The 20,852-nt window shown below is 33.0% G+C and overlaps 1 protein-coding gene across 3 annotated transcripts in view; it reads left to right on the forward strand.

The window, feature by feature from the left end:
* Window positions 1-20,852, forward strand: part of PCLO (piccolo presynaptic cytomatrix protein) — a 382,570-nt gene that overhangs the window by 351,348 nt on the left and 10,370 nt on the right. The gene's annotated exons all lie outside the window — the stretch shown is intronic.

The following is a 20,852-nucleotide window of genomic DNA, read 5'->3' on the forward strand; positions in this document are numbered from 1 at the left end:
CTCTCTATCTTCAGAAACCTCATCTGACAAATGCTGGGTCTAACTGGTTACCTGATCTCTCTATCTTCAGAAACCTCATCTGACAAATGCTAGTTCTAAGTGATACCCAATGTTCCTCGGGGACTTAATTGGATATCACATTTTTCTGGTTCTACTGAAAAAAACAAAAGACTCATTCAAAGACTGGGCTTTCTCTATCTGTTGCCATGTTCCCCAGGGTTCCATCCTTAACGCACCAATCTCTTTACCCACCTGCTTTGCATAAACGCATCAACTCTTGTCTACATGTTGATTACTCACAAATCTACCACCCAAACTCCCTGGAAACCACTCTGAACATTTAAAACAGAAGAAATTTATGGCTGGTAATTATTATATACTCATGGAGGAGGCTGGGAAACCAAGCAGGAGAGTAAATAGGTAGCAGAAAGAAGCTACTGGCCCTATAGGCTGGAGGCCAGTGACAACTAAAATCAAGACAAGTCTGTCTTGATAGGAGGGGAAGACAAGAACACAGCAAATGCCAGAAATACGTCTTAAGATAGACAGGATGGGGAGAAATATCCTTTTTCTCTGTTCCTCCCAGTCTCCAATCTCTGCCAGTGACTGATCACATCCAGCTGGGGGCCAAATGACAGGGAAGCCTATGAAACAGCCTAGAGAGGAGTGACTCTGAAAGGAGGGCAGGAGAAAGACCCAGAATACATATGAGGGCACATAGGCTTAAGACCAGCATAATATTTTGCTGGAGATTCTATAGATAAATCAAACTACATACACCCTGAACTTAATTCACATTCTTTCCTATTTGCCACCTTCTTCTTCTGTGTGCTTCTACCACTCACAAAATCTATACCTATTTACACCATAATTTTCATATTTTGTTATCATTTTTTAATTTAAATTTTCCAATTTCACTGCCCATCTTCTCCATAAGGATGAACAACTCTCAGACCAGAGCCATGATATTATTAATCTTGATGTCTCAGCACTTAGTAGAAAGTGTTGCTCATAGAGTTACCACAATACTGTTTGTTGAGTGAGTGAATAAATGATATAATCATATGTAAAAGTAATAGCCATTGATTTTCACATGACTCTAGAATTCAGGTGTATAAAAAAGCATTTCATGTGCTGTTTTCTAAAAATTTTAGCTATTTAATTTCACCTTTCTTTTAATCTAAAATTTTTAAGTAAAATCATTTTAGTATTAATGTTAACAGCTATCAATAAATAGAAATTGTTCCCCATAACACTTTTCTATTTGTATATGAGTCCTACAAAAAAAAAGTGCTTGTTTTTCAAGAAGAAGACAATCACCGGCTACTTTTTTAATTTATTTAAACTTATAGGTCAATATGTTTGTATTTTAGTGGACTGGCTCTTATCAAAAGTTAATCTCAGATTAGTTATTGTGCGGAGGAGCTGGGGTTCAGGATGGAAACAAGATAGAATATGTAATGCAATGTGAGTAACTTATAGTCATGTGCCCTTTTAACAGCAATATTTTGGACACATTCTTTCGACTGAGTTACTTTTGTCATTTAGATAATAAGCACATTTATAATTTATAAATTATAAATTTATAAATTATAAATGTGCTTATTATCCATGTGAAGTGGGGCATGAATAGTTCTATAAGAGATATGTAAGAATACTAGTAGTATGGAGAAGAAAACTGCAATAAATGTTAAACCTTAAGAAATAATTTTAAATTAAGAATATATAGACAGAGAATGGGCAGAAAAATCACTAAATTCGATGGAAATGTATTTATTCTAAGCAGATAAGAAGACATTAATTTAAAGGGCAAGACATTTTGTCTTCATAGAAATATGGAATCAACTTTATGTTGTTCTTGAGATATGTGTATGATGTATATTTTGTTTTCAGTAATCCAGAGGATTGCTTTCACTTCCTTTTGTTGTCAGTCAATATCAACAGCCACTTCATTGGGAAATAAACAAACAAACAAACAACAAACAAAACAGCTGTTCAATTTGTTTTTAGACATATTTTCATGACTGGATTACGCCTCCTTTTAATTGTTCATCAGGGCACCAGAAAAACAGTGTCCCTTTGTAGATTAGTACAATTTTCTTGAAATTGTTGATCTTACAATGTTCCCCGTCATCTTGAGTCTTTCATATTATTCATTTTAGTACTGTGTTTTATGCACACTTGGTCCACTCTAAGGGAAACTGATCTCCAAAGATAGGCTCTAGGACAGCATACTGTAAATGAAAAGTATATCATAGGTTTTAAGTAATCATCCTTATACAGTTTGTTTTCATAAAGTTTTATTCTTGTTATGGAATTATAGTGGACGGAATACAAAAAGTCATATTGTACAGGGTTGAAATTTTATGTTGAACATATTAATGAGAATTTTTCAATGCTAAATAGCCATGCACTTATTCTACTTATTGAGCAAGTCGACTGACTTGGTGTTCTGCTTTTTTAAAAAAATCTATTAAAATATTAATAGATTTACCAGTGAAAGGTTGAATTTCCACAATCTAAGTAAATGCACAATGTAAAGTGCAAATAAGTCCTGTATTTGGCACATAGTTAACATCTTCTAATGTGAAGCTAGTACTAAATTAGAAGTAAATGTAGACAGAGCCATTTGGATCCCAGCCAAAGGAGTGAAACTTGTTGGGAGAGCTATACTAGACCACTTCTCTTAAAGATTTAGATCAAATCAATTAGACTTTCCAATTATGTTTTTCCAATATACATTAAAAACTTCTAATACCCTCAAGATAGACAACATGGCCCTTTCCTACTTTTTTTATTAGATGTATTTAATAGTGTTGTTCTCTGCTAGTGGGCATTCATGTATATTACATGTAGTGAGTAACCCATTTATTTTCCTAAACCAGGTGTTCACAAGTTTTAGAATCAGGAATCAGGATTACAACTTTGTATGAGGTTTAATTTGCCTAGCTGAATGCATTTAAAGAACAAATAACCCTAATAAATCATTTATTTTCTTAAGTATTTTTGGAAGTTTGAATTTCATCACTCAATATCTATTTTTAATGGGCCAGAAAAAAATATACCTCTACCATTACAGAAATATGCTAGGCTCTACTGGCAGATGTTTCCAAACAATTGAGTATGTGAAAGCACATCACCAATAATGTTAACCTAAGGAGGCAGAGAAGGAGAGTAAGGCAGATAATAATATTTGATTCAGTATTTTACTGGAAGTGTCTTTTTGTTTTCTTTGAAAAAGCATAACAATTTATGTAGAAATAATGGAAATCTATAATCACCACAACAATCTCATTTAACTGGCATTTCAAGTCTATTTTATATAAATATGTATTTTATACATAGCTCTAACAGTGAGTAGTGTAAGTCCTTTTTAGGTAAAAAAAAAACATATTTTGTAAAGTCCATAAAACAAGCGTAGAACAGAAATGACTTCGTACTTTAAACCAATAAAAATCTAGGCCTCAGTATTGGAGTCTTCTATCTTATCTTGTTTTGATACACACAAAAAAAGATTTAAAACATCGCTTTCTCCAAGTATTTTCTCTTTTTAAGTAGGACAATGGGATGGAGTAAATAATGGGTGTCACTCTATAGTAAATAGTAAACAATGGGTGGCATGTCCAAGTTGTCTGTGTAAAATACTGACTTAATTTCTTCTCTTTCCCTGTCCAACTGGGTTTTAAAAAAAATAACCCTCAAAGACAAAAATATAAAACCATTCTGGAAGACCTTCAATTAGAACATAATAACAGCTGCTATTGGGGCATCCAATAAGTCATTCAGCAAATGTTTATTGAACACTTGTTAATGACACTAGGATAAGCACTGGGGTTGTGAGCAAGAATGTGACACATGCCCAGAAGCTCTCTGAGAGCTTCTGGTGGAGTTTCCACAACTCGGATAATAGTTATGCTCTCATTCCTTCAGAAAAATGCCTTCCAGACATTCCCATTTCTTCAGGTTCTAATTCTAAGTAAACTAAGGAACTTTCAAATTAAATATATAATGTATTTTTTTCTTTTTTTTTTTTTTGTCTTCTCTATATCACTTTTATTATTTTGGTGTTTTCTAATTCCCTTAATTTTATTAATGTCAAGAATGATCTTTCAGGGAGTCAATTTTTAAATTAAAATTTATTAAACTTAAAACTTTAGGTTCAGTTGTATTGAAGCTAACAATGGATAAAATGTACTTATAACATATTTATATTGTAGATGTGTTGTTAAAATTAATAAATGTGATGTTATTTGGTTTTTAATTTCAATTTTGAGGTCAGGATGTTATCAGATGCAATGTGATTAATGTATTCTTTTGTGTCACTTGATTAGTTATCCTACACACACTGTGCTTAAAACTGACCATGTGCATATTATATTTCTTCCAATGGATTAAATATGTTTGCTTGTTTGTGAGCTTGTTGCCATAATTTTACCAATATATATACTGGGTCTTTTTTATATGTATTTCTAAAGTTGAATAGTGTTAAATATGAGTAGGTCTATTATACGCAAAACATTGTGCCAAAAACTTGGATGCTACAGAGATCAAGTCAATACATATCTGATTTGAAGGAGCTTATGATCTCATATGGTTGTATCCCATATTCAACCAGTAAGCAGACTGCTCAACCAGTATGTGTAACCTCTGAGCATTGGCATTGGTTGTACACTGTGCCGTATCCATTGTTAAATATTTAATCACCTTTAATAACAATAATTCAAAGAAGAATTATGATAAAATTTATAAGAAAGGAAGCAAATAATGTGCTTTGGGATTTGGGGAAAGCATAGCTGAATCTGTAGCAGTCAAGGGGCATGGTTTGTGAAAGAGGTTATAGGTGGTGGCTGCTTTGGGTCTAAACATGTGGCAATGGGAGAGGCAAATTCCAGATTGAGAGAACCATATGAGGAACGACATAAATGGAAAACAAGGATTAGGAATATGTATGGGGTTAATTCAGTGAAAATGGAACAAAAGATGCAAGAGGAGAGCAGAAAAAATGGAAATTGGTACAAAGTTAGGTTGTTATGGGAGTTCATTGCTTCTGTGAACAATAGGAAACTATTAAATGTTAATGATAAATTTAGAGAGTACCACTTAAAATACTGAATCTTTTGTGGGAAAACAAGCTAGTCCTCTTTTTATTCAATCCCCTTTTAGGACTTTTTGGGGATTGAACTATATATGGGAAATACAAGTAGAAAGACTACATGTTATGTAGTTAGACTATCAATCTAGGGTTCAGGATATGGGTCGCAATTTGGATGCAGATTCAGAGCCATAATGTAGTTAGGTTTATGGAGCGAGCACTTAACATGAGCCAGGAGCAGTGAGGAGCATTATCTCTTTTAAGCTCCATCTACTAGTAAAATGAAAAAGTCAGCAATAACATGTAATAGACCTTTTTCCTCTGAAAGTCATGTACCAGGAAATTGAAAGAGGATTTTAGCACTGTTAGGAGCAGTCAAGACACAAACCCAGTTGCATCTGATCTGAAATTTCAAACTCTTAACCAACCCACTTGCTGCCTCACCAGAGTTTACATATGACATTTCAAGTTATTGAATAAATAGTACAGATGGATTTCCTTGATTTTCACTCTTGAACTTAAATACAAAAACATGTAGGATCAAATATAAAAATAATTTTATCATTTATGCTTTAATTATCTGATTGGATATGTTTTATCCATACAAAGGATTATAGTTACATAGTGATTTCTATTTTCTTCTAGCTCTTTAGTGGTGTGAAAGGTAATATTTAATTATTTAAATCAATAATTTTACTCCATGTGATGAGGTAATAGTAGACCAATTTTCCTGGAAACATTTGTTGAATACACTTTTTTTTCCCCTCACTAATATGAAATACTCAACCATACTCAGCCACATCAACCATACTCAAAATTTTCAAGTATACCTATATCTGGTAATGGGCTTTATGGAATATTTCATTGACTGATGTATTTGTATCTGTCAGTGCCACACTTAGTAATTCTAATTTTACTTTCATTTTTTTCTAAATTGGACTGTTTTACCTGTTTCTTCAAACTGTTTAGTACTAGTTATTGCAACTTAGTCCTCCCTTTATCTAACATGCTTGTTAAAGATATTCTGATAGGACCAATGTTGTACAGAGAGATTTTTCACTTTTAAGAAGCCTGAGTTTGATACAATAAAGTATAACATATCTGGGGCGGGGGGAAGAATGCTGTAGAATTCAAATTATAAAGTTATTTTAACATTTTTTTCGCTCTACTCAAAAGTTAAAATGGATTTTATAAATGCCCAGCAAGGAAAAGATTCAGAATTTTGGATAATGCCAAAATTCATTTAGGATAATTTGTTTTTCTACCATTTAGGTTATTAGTTACTTGTTCTAATTGAAACATTTTTATTTGTTTTATCCAGAAAGTCATTCAAAATTTACTTAGTTTTCTACAGGGGAAAAAAGACTTATAAATTGAGGTAAACTGACAAATACACACACACACACACACACACACACACACAGAGCATGATTCACAAAAGAAGCCCTTGCTTAACCAAGTAACACTTTCCCTGAAGGAACCAATTTTACAGATAAGAAAGTAACACAAACATGAGGTAATCTACTCTGAGGAAATTGTACTTTGTTTCTTTATTCAGTGTTTGCTAGACTCTAAAATAATCAATATATTCTAGTATTTGCTTTGCAACAATAAAAGTTATAGGGGGAGAGAAAGCATTCTCCTGTTTAAATCTTTTATTTTGAAAGATAATTCTATCTGCTCAAGTCATTTGAGTGTTTTCTTGCACTAGGCAGATGCAATTTTAGACTGTTATCATCCAAAGCAGATGAGTACTTATCCATGAAATAGCACACCATTGTGATTTGTGTAATTTACATTGCCCTCGGAAGCCCAGACAACTGTCATTGGTGTTATGGAATACTAAGTAGCAGCAGCAGGGCTTTACCTTACACGTTTTATTATGACACTGTTGATGCTATGGTATAAATTATATATTCAGAGGGTGCCAAAAAATGTATACAGATTAAGAAAGGAAAAAACTGTATTAAAATTATGCTGATGGTAACCACTTTCAGCACCTCTTGTAATTGGAGAAATCAAATGTGACTTGTATTCATCTTTTGTTATTGGTATATATTGAGTATTACAATTTTAATTCAGTTTTTCCTTTCTTAAAATGTGTATAAATTTTTTGCCAACCTCTGTGTGTGTGTGTATTCATTCTACTAAATGCACATATACGAGGTCTGACAATTAAGTTCGCGAACTCATCCTAGAAAAAGTGCTACATACCTCTTTACTGAGTATCACTATGGTCACCTTTGAAGTACTCCTCTTGGGAAGCTATGCACTGATGCCAGCACCTAGTCCACCTTTCAAAGCAATTTTGGAACTCTTTCTGGAATGGCCATCAGAGCTGTCATCATATTACTCTTGATGTCCTGAATATCATCAAAATGTCTTCCTTTCAATATTTCCTTTACATTCAGGTTAGGAAAGAAGTCATTGGGGGCCAGATCAGGTGAGTAGGGAGGGTGCTCCAATACAGTTATTTGTTTACTGGCTAAAAACTCCCTCACAGACAGTGCTGTGTGAGCTGGTGCATTGTCGTGATGCAAGAGCCATGAATTGGTGCAAAGTTCAGGTTGTTTAACGTTTTCACACAGCCTTCTCAGCACTTACAAATAGGAAACTTGGTTAACTGTTTGTCCAGTTGGTATAAATTCATAATGAACTATCCCTCTGATGATAAAAATGGTTACCAACATCATTGCAAGAAGTTCAAGAACTTCATTGTCAGACCTTGTGTATTCATTCTACTTGGTGACTCATCTGTAAAAAGTCCACATGTCCTCCTTAACAACAATAACCACAACAACATCACGACTGCCATTTATTTGCTAACACTCTGCTGGCATCTTTAAAAATTTGGTGGCCCTGATTCTCACAACCCTCTAAAACAGATATTATAATAGTCATACTCCCAGTGTGTAACACAGACTTGCCCCAAATACCCACTCAATAAATAGTTTTTGAATCCAGAAATCAAGGCTCATAGAGACTAAAAGATAAATCAAGCCTAGTAATATAGTTGTCAAATTCAAGTTAATATTTACACTAAAATATTGATATAAAGTCTTAACACTTAAGATTCTTTGAATATACCTGCCAGACCCAAACATCTTGAAAAATGATGTTAATGCTCTACATTGATAAACAACTCTTTAAGAAAGTTCCCACCCTGAAACTGAACTCGGAGAGATGAATCACCTCAATTAAAAACAGCATAATCTACTTCCAGTATAATAACTGAATTTCTATTATTTTTAATTTGTTTTATTTATTTGTTTATTATTTTTTATTTATTTTATTTTTATTATTCATTATTTATTATTTATGCTTCTCTTTTTACTAAAGCATAGTCAAATCTATAGAGGATGATTAATGCTGTGTCTCCAGGAGAAAGAACCAGTGCCTGGGGCAGACAGATCTGTTCACAATAGTTGGGATAAGAGTTACAATAGAGGTGAATGGCACACCCTGAATGTTAATGCACTCTGCTTTAGGTCCGATGAGGAAAGCCCCCTGGCAGGGAAGACTTTTTTATATACTTACTGAAACAAAAGTAATAAGTAGTCTAGCTGAAGGAAGGCTGGCCAGGTTTTCAATAAGGGAGAATTTCATGTTCAAAACCTTAGGAGCATGAGAGAATATGTGTTATTGGGAACCTGTGGGAACTTCTGTGTGATTCTAGCAGAGTTTTGTGCTGGAGAGAAACAGGGCTCGAAAGGTAATCACAGTTCAGATAATTCATGAAATATCAGACACTGTCAGCAGGAATTTAGACTTTATGCTGTAGATAGGCGATTGAAAGTTATGGATGGACTTTATAAAGGAAAATTACATGATCAGATTTGGTCAGATTTGGCAGTGAAGAATGGATTATAGGGAATCACATCTGCAGTCAGGCAACCAGTTAGGACACAATTCAATATTCCAAGTTCAAAATGATAAGGATTAGAATGCAGACAAAGGCAACAATGAGAGAACAGGGAGAGACACCTCTGAGAGCTATCTAGGGGATCCTTTGTTCTAAAAATAATTCAGGATCAAAATACAAATAAAACAGCTTTGGGCACTAGCATCATAGAAATTAAATGATGCAATTATAGTCACTTTATAAATGATCAGTAAACACGAATATAATTTTAAAAAGAAAAAAACTGAAAACGTGTTAAGAGAGGTCAGTGTAAAAGTGATAAAGAAACTGGGAAAAGGATAAAATGCAAATATATGTTTCAAAGATTTTTAAAGAAAGAAACTGTGCTCAGAAAGGCCATGTGGTATGCATGTTAGAGCACACTGTCAAGATGAAACAAAGGAGTAAATTGGAGTTTGAATGAAGTTGAACACTTGAATTTTGTTCTAACTTGTTTATATATACAGTAACATTGATTTGTTGTTCCAAAAATAGAAAGCTTGCTGAATCACAGCCTTCCCTATACTGATTTGTATGTGAGTGTGTATGCAGGACACTCTGAGTGAAGGAGGAAAATCACTGGGAAACTAGTTCATACGAAGAATTTGATTTTTTTTAAATAAATACTTCTGGGCTGTATCCTGAAGACAGAATATTAAAGATATACATATATATATATATATATATATATATATATATATATATATATATTTAATTTACAAATCTGTGGTATTATACAAAGAAATCAAAAATTCAGAATGCTACCATAAGGTTTCAAAAGCAGTTTTAGACAATAGAAGTTATAATTCTGGTCTGAAAAGGTGTAAATGTATATATACACATTTTAGAAAGTTCTATGGTAACGTTAGGTATTTCTTTGAACTGGAAGAAATAGAATTCATCAAAATACTCCATCTCCTAAAGTAAGAGAGTTAACTGAATTACAATTTTACCCTATGAAACTTTTTTTCATTCATTAATATTTCATTCAACCAGAGAAACAGGATTATTTCTGAATGGTTTAAATCAATGAATAGTCTTTAGTACTGATGCATCTGAGCCTACTTCAAATTCTATGGTTCTGGGTTGAGTAGGGCAGGGGAATGCATGCTCTGTTTGGCTTCTGTTTTAATTGGTGGAAAAAGCAGTTTAAAATTATTTCAGTTACTGTAATAGGCCAAGAGAACAGGAACCATTTGTCAACAATTTATTTTTCAAGACGGATAGCTTTTTCTCCAAGTGTTTTTTTCACTTTTGGTAGTTTGATAGTTTGAGTTCATTTCCTTTTAGTTAATGATGGATTGGCTGGGTCAACATTGAGGTCAAGTTGTGCAATTTAGTTATATTTTAAAATTGCTGTGATATTTCTCCACCAACTTACAGATTGTTATTTTATAGATAGCAGTGAGGTCATCGGAGTAAATTTCATAAGAGCAGTTGTTTATTGGTGCATGGATGTTTTAGAGCTCTGGAATATGATCTGTTTTCAGAATGGGTTTTTCTTGTGATTTTAGGAATATGGATCAGCAATCACAGATTGAGATTTTTCTAGTGTTTGATTTGATATATTAACGTTTCATATAACAAAGTTTAATTAACTATCCATTTCCTTGTTATAGATTTTTCCTTAATAAAGTGTTTACATATATTTGAAATAAGATATTCTACTAAAACATTTAAAAATAACTATATCACAAATTAAGAGAATAGAATGAGATGAATGGAATAATTGTGTTATTTTAAAATCTGCTTTTAAAAAATATATCTTTATTATCTAATAAGTGACTAATTGTATTTCTCACCAAAATATTACCTAGAATTCAACCTAGAGTGTATTGTTATCATGGCAGGCATATAACATGGAGGTGTGTTATGGAAATACATGCTATTATGTTACTTTAAGAAAAAAATAATTTATTAAAAATAATGTCTTGCTAATTTTAACATAAAACTTTTAAGAAAATTCAGAACTTTAAATGTGAATTTATTGGTGGGTAAAACACATCAGGGTTAGTTTAATTTTTGTTTTGTTTTGCTAGAGGATAGAAAGGAAGATTATAACTCTTAACTTGTAAACTCCTCCTCCGATATTTTTCTCTCAGGTTTGGTTGCACAATTCTTCCATCTCTGTCTTATTTCCACAGTTGGACAATTGCCAAACCCTTGGAGATTTTATCTCTTGTTTCTTGAATGTCTTCCCTCTTTTCCATCCCAACAACTGCTCAGTTTTAGGTTTTCACCACATCTAACTCAAAGAACTGTCTAGTTTCCTAATTGCTCTCTCAACCTACAGTATCATCATGATCAAAATCATCTTTTACAGCCACTGGCTAACCTGGCTTTGTCACTCTCTAGCATAAAACCTTTATGGACCTTTATTGCCTACCTAATTCTAACTAGGTTTTAATGCAACAAGCCCCTCTTTTTACTTCTCCAGTTTATCTCCTGATATGTCCTCTCTCCCACTCTACATATTTATTGTATCGAAATTGCTTGAAATTCCATACAGGCCCTACAGTTCCTCCTCTCCTTACACATTTGGTCATGCTGTTTTCTTTACTTGATTGATGTGCTCTCCCACTCCCAAATGTTTTTTGTGTTTTTTTCCTGGAATATATTTATTCATTCTTTGAGACCCACTCTTCAGCTTTTCTCATTTAAGAAACCATCCACGGGGCCCACTCCACCTGGTTCTGTTAGGGTAGTCTTCTCTTTGCACCCTCAGTACCCTGTATTACACCAACCACATTGTACTGTAATGATCTTTTCATGTTCTGTCTCCTTTCCCAGGCTGTGAGCTGATATGATCCAGAGAGGGAGAGAGAAGGTTAGAAAGATAGATGGAATAATTTCATAGATTGCATCATTGAAGTCTTTCTTCAAGGACAATAAAGCGTGATTATTTTCTTAAGCTAAAAGTAAAAATAAAATATAAAATAGTACTGATGAAACATAAATTTTTGGTAAGGAAAGAGTTACAAAGCCATTATTACTATTAGTAAAGCGATCCCTTCCATTTTTTTGTGGTTGTGAAAACTTGGAGGAATGTATGTATCCATTACTAGAGGAATGGATAAATGAAACACATTGTATGAAGATAAAGGAATACCATGCAGAAAAATATGACCTAAATCGATATATAATAAAATCAATAATTGAAAGAAATTAACAAGAAAGAGATTTGTAACACAATATTATTTCAGTTAAAAATAAATGCAAAGCAATACTACATATTGGCTACACCATTATATAAACATTCATGTAAATAAATATACTGAAGTTAGTTTGAAAGAAGTGTAGTAAATAAACAAGATTGAGTACCTGTGATTTGGAAAAAGAGATGAAGTTAGTGGGATAAAAGAGAAAAAAACAAAATTAAATAGCAAACAAATAAGGATTCTTGCTGAGATGATGCTAACTGAGTTTTTGTGCAGGACGCTGTGAATTGAGGAGTGTGAGTCACTTAATTTTGAGCACCCGCGGTTTAAAAAAAAAATGTTGACAACAGTAGTGTCTGGGAAGGCTTCACTGAGAAGGTGAAGCAGGTGAGGGAGAGAGTTTTGTGGACATCTAGGGGAAGAACATTCCTGGCAGAACAAATATTTTTAAGGAGACACATGCCCTACACAGCCAGGCAAAAGGAGGGCAGTGTGGCCAGGAAGAGTGTGGAGGTGCTGAGGTCAGAGGTGGAACAGGAGCCTAGCAGAACAATGTATGAATAAAAATGATAAAATTGGGATGCTCCTAGTTATCAAGATTAATTATAAAACTACAGCATAGAAAATACTGTGGTATCACACAAGTATAATCTAGTAGACCAGTGAAACAGAACAGAGGGCCCACAGAATCTTCTCATGTATATGCAAACTTTATTTACAAAATAGGAAGGAGCTGTTAAAACACAAAACCAAAACCATAATGCAAAAAACTAATGAATGTGACTACATTACAGTAAAATAAAACTTTAGTTCAAAAAATGACACCATAAACAAAATTCTAAAATATGAAGACCAAGAGCAGATATTTGTTATGCCTATAAAGGAAATGGATCAGTATCTAGTATGTGTGTGTGTACATTTATATATTTTCTAAAACTCATTAAGAAAACCCAGAATTTGCAGAAATATGACAAAATGGAATTGTATGGTGCTGATAGAAGAGCAGTACATAAAATGTTAGTATAAACAAACATTTGGAAACAAATTTGACAGTAACAACTTAATTTGAAAATGTGTATATTGTTTAAACCAGAGTCCAATATATCCTAACATTTTATTCTAACCTAACTAAACTCTTTTATCCATGTTTGAAGAATTACAGATAAAATGTTCATTTCAATTTTGTTCATAATAATGTAGAATTGGAAAACTATACTTATGACAAATTGATAAATAATTTTATATATTTATCAATGATACAATACATGAAACTATATAGATGAAGAGAACATTTGATTTACATTAAACTCCTATTTTTGTTGACAACTTCTAGCAAACTACTAGAAACTACTAGGAAAGGTAAGACCCTTCCTTAATTTCATAAAGCTTATATTTAAAAAAAAAATCATTTATAGGAGAAATTTTGTCACATGGTTTTGAGATCAGTCTCAACAAAGATGTCCAGTACCACAACTAATATTTAACATAGCACTGGTTTTGGTTAATGTGTAAGGAAAGAAAATAAAAAGGTACAATTATTGGTGGGTAAAAAAATAAAATGGATTATTTGTGGACAGTGTGAATATGTATGTAGAAAATATAACAGCATCAACAGAAAAATGTTAGAATTAATCAGAATTACTCTAGCTCTCCAATAAATAACCGTAAATATACAGCAACAAAGAAAGAACAATAATATTCATGATTTCAAAACTAAAAAATACCTTAGAGTTAATTTATCAAATAATCAAGATATCTACAACAACTTCTACACTTTAATAAAAGCAAATTTAGGACTCTATTACAGGGCATAAAATAAGATCTGAATAAATGTATACTCATCCCATGCTTCTTAGTGGAACAACAAAATATATAAATCTGATAAAATTTCGATTTAAATACCAGCTGGATATTTTTGAGGAACTCAACATACTTATTCTAACTTTCATATGAAATAATAGAGAACCTCCAACATCCAAGTCAACTTTGAAAAGGAGGAGCAAAGAAAGCTTAAAGGTCTAAGCCACAACAAAAAGCCATGCCCACTCCTGGATCTAATGAAACCTGAGAGGGGGAGGCTATTGTCAGAACCCAGTGAGAGCTATCACCATGCTGCAGGAGACTCCAGACAGGAGCTGTAGCCTTTGTAGCAAGGTGCAGCCACGACAAATAAGCCAGCAAAAGAGGATAAGGTCAGAGATAGCAATAAATAACCCGGCCTCTCTCTTCCTACCCTCATATCTCTTGCTGGCTCTTCAGTGCTAAAACCTCTCCGGAAGTCATAAGGTAAGGAAACCCAGGTGATGAAGTTCAAATGTTTCTCTTCTTGGGGCAAAGCAAGGTAAGACTAATGAAGAGGAGAACTGGAGAGTCCAAAAGAGAATATCTAGCACAAGGGGGTTGAGAATAAAGAGTTGAGGTGGAATTCTAGTTTGTTCTTCTATCTTGCATGGCAGGTAAGGACAATGGTGATAAAGTGATACCTGGAAAAGATAGAATCGAAGAAGGGTTTTATAGAATGAATCAGGAAAATATTCCTATATGTTTCATTAGTAGAAAGTGAAAAACTGAAGAATCATTTAAAACTTAAAGGTGGACTAAAATCACTGTATGTAAAGAATGGCAAAATTAATCTAAGAACCAAGAAAATAAAATGATATAACTACCCTAATAAACCAGTGGAAACATCTGACTCCCATAATCCATTTTAACCCTCATTTAATGCCTCCTGTAGTAGTCACAGGTTTATTCAGAGGTCACTTAGCCTGGTCGCCATCCACTCCCGTGAGAATCTGGAGGTGGTTCTGTGGTTAATTGGTAGCCTCACTCTTACAAACTCTTTTTCCTCACAGGAGCTTCTAGTTTCCCTAACATTATGCTATTATCTGATTTTATTTTCTAAAGTCATTACATGGTGATGCTAATGTTTCTCTGTATTCAGACATTTTAGGTAGACACACCCCTACTCCTGGGTGGGTAATCTGCCTGCTTTTAGAAGGTTGAGACAACTTGATCTTTTTTGACCTACAACTTAGATGGGAGGCCTGTTATGAACTTGGGACACCCGCCTGGACTTCTGAAGCTTGAGACTTCTCTGGAAAGAACTTTATAACCTCTTCATCTATGTTACCAGCTCTCTTACTTCATTCTTCCTGGGATTTCTTTACCCGAGGTTTTTGAAAGTTATTTCAAAACTCCAAACATTTTCAACATAATGTCCATTTAAGTTTTCATTTTTCTTCTCTAATAGCAAACACTTGTTTTTTGTTTTTCTCTTTGCTTTTTTTTTTGTCTCATACAAGATAGTAGGAGACTTTCAATTATTATTATTTTTTAAGAACGTTGGTTATTTTCAGACAACAGTAAAATAAATGCTAAGAAGTGTGTAACAAAAGGACAAAAAAAATGCCCAAAACATTGAAGGAGAGCAATAGGAAAAATCTATTCTTCCTCTTAAAATTATGTTTTTCTGGCTTTGTCTCAGAAAGAAAGGATTTATATAACAGAATACAGAGAGAATGGGCAGGCTTGTCCTACTTTCATAGAACTCTTAAATCATTTATGCCAGAATGCCTGCCTTTTTGTATAAAGTATCTCCTTGAATCTGGGTTATTTCAAATAAAGGTTTTAATGAAAACCTTACAGAACTCTTCTCCCTTGGGAAAAAGAAAAATAATGAAAACAACAGAATGCCTCCTCCCTCAGTCCTCACTCAGCCCTAAGACATGAAAAGTATTCAGATATAACAGCCTAGCTCTGCATAATAGAAACTTGGATACATAAGTAAACAGAAAATGACATTATTAAGGTGACACACAACCATTTATTTGGGGTGAAACCATAGGTTTGTGGGGAAAAATATCTCAAAATATCTCAATTTGGTGGCCTCAGCTTAATTTAGTGGGAAGAGTGTGGGCTTTTAATTCAGACCTGATAAAACACTTCCTTCAGACCTAGTGGAAATGATACCTACCTTGTAGGTTGGCAGTAAAGAGTAGAAAAATTTTACCAATTCATTTACTGAACATCTAATATATACTAGGTTCTTTTCTATGAGATAAAAAGGCAAGGATAAATAAGGCACAGTCCTTGCACTTTAAAGGATGTAGTGTATAATACATAAAATGCCTGGAGCACAAGAATTGTTCAGTAAATTGAATACATTGTTGTTACCATTCAAGTAAATTGTCATTCCCTAACATGTAACAAATCAAGAAATACAGGTTCATAAATTAATGCTTTGGAAAGGAAACAGGTAAGCATTTATTCCTTCTCTTGACTGTACCTGGTCTTTCCAGGACAATTTCCCCACAAATTCTGAGAACCCCCACAATCCCAAGTTCACTCCCCTCAACATCTGCATGCTCACAGATAGGCATATGAATTTGGCACACAATCAGAAATAGATTATCCGAAGTTTGTCAATAACCTTGGGCTGTCTTGCTGACAACATGAAAGCTAACTATGTGAATTTTGGAAAATTAGTCAACCTAAAATTTAGTCTCCTATCTTCAAAGTGAAATTAAAATACTTCTATTTCACATGTTTGAGGAAAAGCGAAGTAATATGACATACGTTTACATGTAATTTTTAAAATTATTTAATTGATATTCATTATTCATAATATTATAATACCCTTCACTTATGTTAAACAATGATCTTTGAGGCCACATGTTTTTCTGAAAGGATGAGCCATATACTAGCCAGAAAAAGAACCAGGTCCTGGGACATGAAGTCTAAACCACCAGTAGCAGGCGAGATGTTGAAGACAAACATGTCCGCCATCCTGGAGCTGACGGGGCTCCTCCACACAATTAGTTTGGAGAAGAAAGATGAAAGTTGTTTTGAAAGAATTTACATTGGCTATAGATAAAGGGAACAGAAAATGGTGAAGCGGGGCTAGTTCTGGGATAGATTCATAATCTGTAAGGGAGAAGAGTTTGCTCTTTTGGATTGGTTGTGGGCAGCAGTCAGGGAAGTTCATGCGAAGACAGGATATGGTGGTGTCTGGTGGTTGGCAAGTCTCTCTAGATAGCTGAGGAAATACCAACCTGGAAGAGAATTCAGTTTCACCAGACATTTGTGAATGTGAGCAGTTTTTTGTTGGTTTTCGGCTGGTGGTTGTTAACTGATTAACCTTTCAGCTCTTCCTTCCACCCTTTGGCCTGCTGTAATTTAATTTAGGACATCTCAGAATTTTCTCCTTGTCTCTTGGTTACAAATGAGTGTACACTTAAACTATGAGAGAGTAGAAATTTATATTTCTTTAAATATATTTGGGATGAAGATTCATTTTTTTTCCTTGATAATCAAATCCTGAATTGCACTATAAAGAAATTATTTATATCTGATCACAAAGCATTTGACAAATCTTGACTTAGGAATTTTCTTTCTAACTCTTTATTAATGGTATGTGTTAGTAAAAAGTGCTGGACCCAAGCATTTATAGTCATCAGTGAGATACAGTGGTATAAAACGATAATGGAGTCATTTTCATTGTAGGAACAAGCTGATTTATCAAGTCAAGTTCATGAGATCTTATAGTGAGGGTACTAGGAATAGAATTTAATACACCATAAAATGAAATAAATTAGTTCCACTTTTGATTTCCCCTTTTAAACATTAAATTACTAGGACAAATCTTCAAAAACTATAATTCTTCACTCCTATTTAATATTATATGTAGAGTCTTCTATGTAGATAAGAACCTTCATCCAGAAAACATATTTCTGAGAATTTTAAGTTTAAAACATATCAGTGGCTTGAATAAAGCCTATGAAAATGATATACCAAAAGATGAAATTCAATACATATAAGATTACCAGATTTATTAAAAGATCTACTACCTTTCCTTTACTCAAGAACATAGTATAAAGTAAAGGGAATTGCCATTTACAGATAATTATTGAGTACCACAGTCAAATTATTGAGTAACATTTGGAACTTTTTAAAGAGAGAGACATAATTTCAGCATGAAATGTAAAATTATTATAGTTTCTAGGGTAGGGTTAATAGGCCTAGTTGGAAATTATAGTGAAAGATTGATGAATAGAACAAATTATTGTGAGCTTATTTACTCTTTGTAACAGGTTCAGCAAAGTGAAAAAGACCTCTCTCTTATTTTTATAAATCTAAAAATTTAGAAGTGTTGACATATGGATATTTCAAGACATAGTTTTGTTTGTTTGGTACTCTGAACAAATTTAACAGTTGACCTAATGGTATAGATATGCTTGGTGGGTGTAAACCAATTACTTCTAGAATTGATTTTCCATTGCATCAAAGGTTGAGAAATAAAAAAGAATGAATGTTTACTGAATAATTAGACATTGTGCTAACAATTTATTTTTGTTATGCTAGCAGTTAAAAAAAAAAACTGTGTTGTATAGACCTGTAACTGTTAGAATAGAAACAATTGAAAGAAAAGAAAATACAATTATACATAAGGGGATATACATCACTACTTTGGCTACTGACAGGTATTAAGACCTTAATAAGACTTCTACGTATAATGACTGGGTTTAAAAACCCTGAGGAAAGAGACAAAAGTATTTAGAACAGAAGATGTTTAGGAGAGCCAATACTAAATAATATTTAGGTATTATCGGAAAATATCCAAAAATGTGTTATCCTATAAAGCTGAAAGAGATATTATAAATAGTTCATAAATAATTTTATTATATATGTCTGCTTTATAATATGAGGAAATACACAGCAGAGACATTTAAGACTGGTTCGCCGTTTCCCAAGGCTAGAAGCCAGAATACCTGGTTTTTAAATTCCATCTTAATACCACATTAGACTTTTCTTCAATTTGGAATGGATGATAGGAGCTCGATAAATTATGAGGTGACAGACTAGCTGGGCTAAATATACATTGTATCTAACATCAATTCAGTCTTCATTAGCAGCACCGGGACCTGCAGCATTGATAAACAGTTATTATTTGCAAATGCACAGAAATCTAAGTGTTAATGAAATTTTATTCACTCCGTGCTTGTTTCCTTACACAGACTTTCCTTTTCCAAGTACTATTCTTTCCTTCTTTTCTTTTCCACATTTTATTCACTTCCAGTTAATGAAACATTGCCTCTAAAGAGATTTTCATCTCAAATGATCTTACATTGGCAAAAGCAGCTCAGGTTGCAATCTCATATACTTATGGATATTTCAGGAAGTATTTATTGCTGGTTTATTGTTTAATATAAATAACACGGATAATTGACCTAACATGTATATGTAGAGATAACTTCTAGCTATTGTTTAAACATCTGAAAGAATTACTTGCTATGCCTTCTCTGCTTTTTGAGGTCCTTACTGTGGCTAAAATAAAGTAGCAGAACAGCCCCTGAAAATCCATTCATTCTGATAATATTCTTAATAAATATTTTTAAATGAATGTTTAAGAAAATATTAGTAATAGCAAAATATAAGGTGTTCATGAGAGAATAGAACCCTGCACTTAAAATCAGAAGATTTAGATTAAAATTCTGCCTGGGCCATTTAAAAATTTGGCAAGTTACTTAGAATATCCAAGCCACAATTTTCTTATGTGTAAAACAGGGATTACACCAACCCCATTTCTTATTGTAAAATATTGATTGTGTTTTGTTACTTATAATGTTTTCTCAAAATATTCTTCTCTAAAATATGAATTAGATATATGGAGATATAGATATTATGTGTATGTGTGTGTGCATGTGGATATGACATACACACATTTTTCAAAGATAAAATATACATAAAATATTTCTCTGAGAAAACAAAATGTGGAAAGAGCACTACATATCTTGATGGAGAATAAAGCACAAAAAGTATGAGAAAAAAGCTGTGGAAAATAAAAATAATCCAATTTTACAATTTTACTTAGTTGAAGCACGTTAGCTATCTAAAGCGAGAGACACATACAGTTTTGTTAAAATGCAATTAAATTATTCATGCTCTTTGTCAAAGATGATTATATTGTTTTTTAATTTAATGGAGAGAATATGTCACAGTAAAAACAATGGAATAACTTAATTTCAATAAATATCTTAGCCATATTACCTTATAAATATCTTAGCCATTTATTACCTTATAAAAGATCTCACTAAGTTTAAGAAACAAAATTAAAAATATTAAGAGGTTAAATAATTATTATATTTAATACTATATTTCAATTTTGAATTTTGTTTATTAACTCTCTTCTTAAAAAAAAATCTGTGCTCTTTACTTTCTTTCACACACCTGTCCCATATTTTACTGATTTCCTGAATTTCGTCTTCATATTTTTCCCTCCATCCCTCTGTTCGTTCTCTTTCTCTTTCTGTTTTTCTTTCTCTCTCCCCTTCCTTCTTTCTCTCTCTCATTACTACATCCTCTATATCTTCTGTTATGCTCTTTTAAATATTTTAGAAAAGCTGTTTTGTACAATGATGTATTCTTTCAGGGGATTAATTCTGCTCCTCCCCCCCAGATTTTTTAAGAATGTGTTCTGTATCCTTGAAGTAGTTTAAGTGGGATGTATCAGTGTATCAACTTATCAATATTTCCAGGAATATAGGGTGCTCTTTTGATCCACAGATTTATCTTTGTGTTATTTCGAAGAAACATCTTTGTACTTTACGTAGATATTATTTTGTATTATCTTGAATTTACTTTTTCTGAGTGATCAATTATATTGGATCATATTTTTCACTTCTACAAATTTATCATTGTTCTC

Source organism: Rhinolophus hipposideros (assembly GCF_964194185.1).
Source record: "Rhinolophus hipposideros genome assembly, chromosome: 18".
Lineage (NCBI taxonomy): Eukaryota > Metazoa > Chordata > Mammalia > Chiroptera > Rhinolophidae > Rhinolophus > Rhinolophus hipposideros.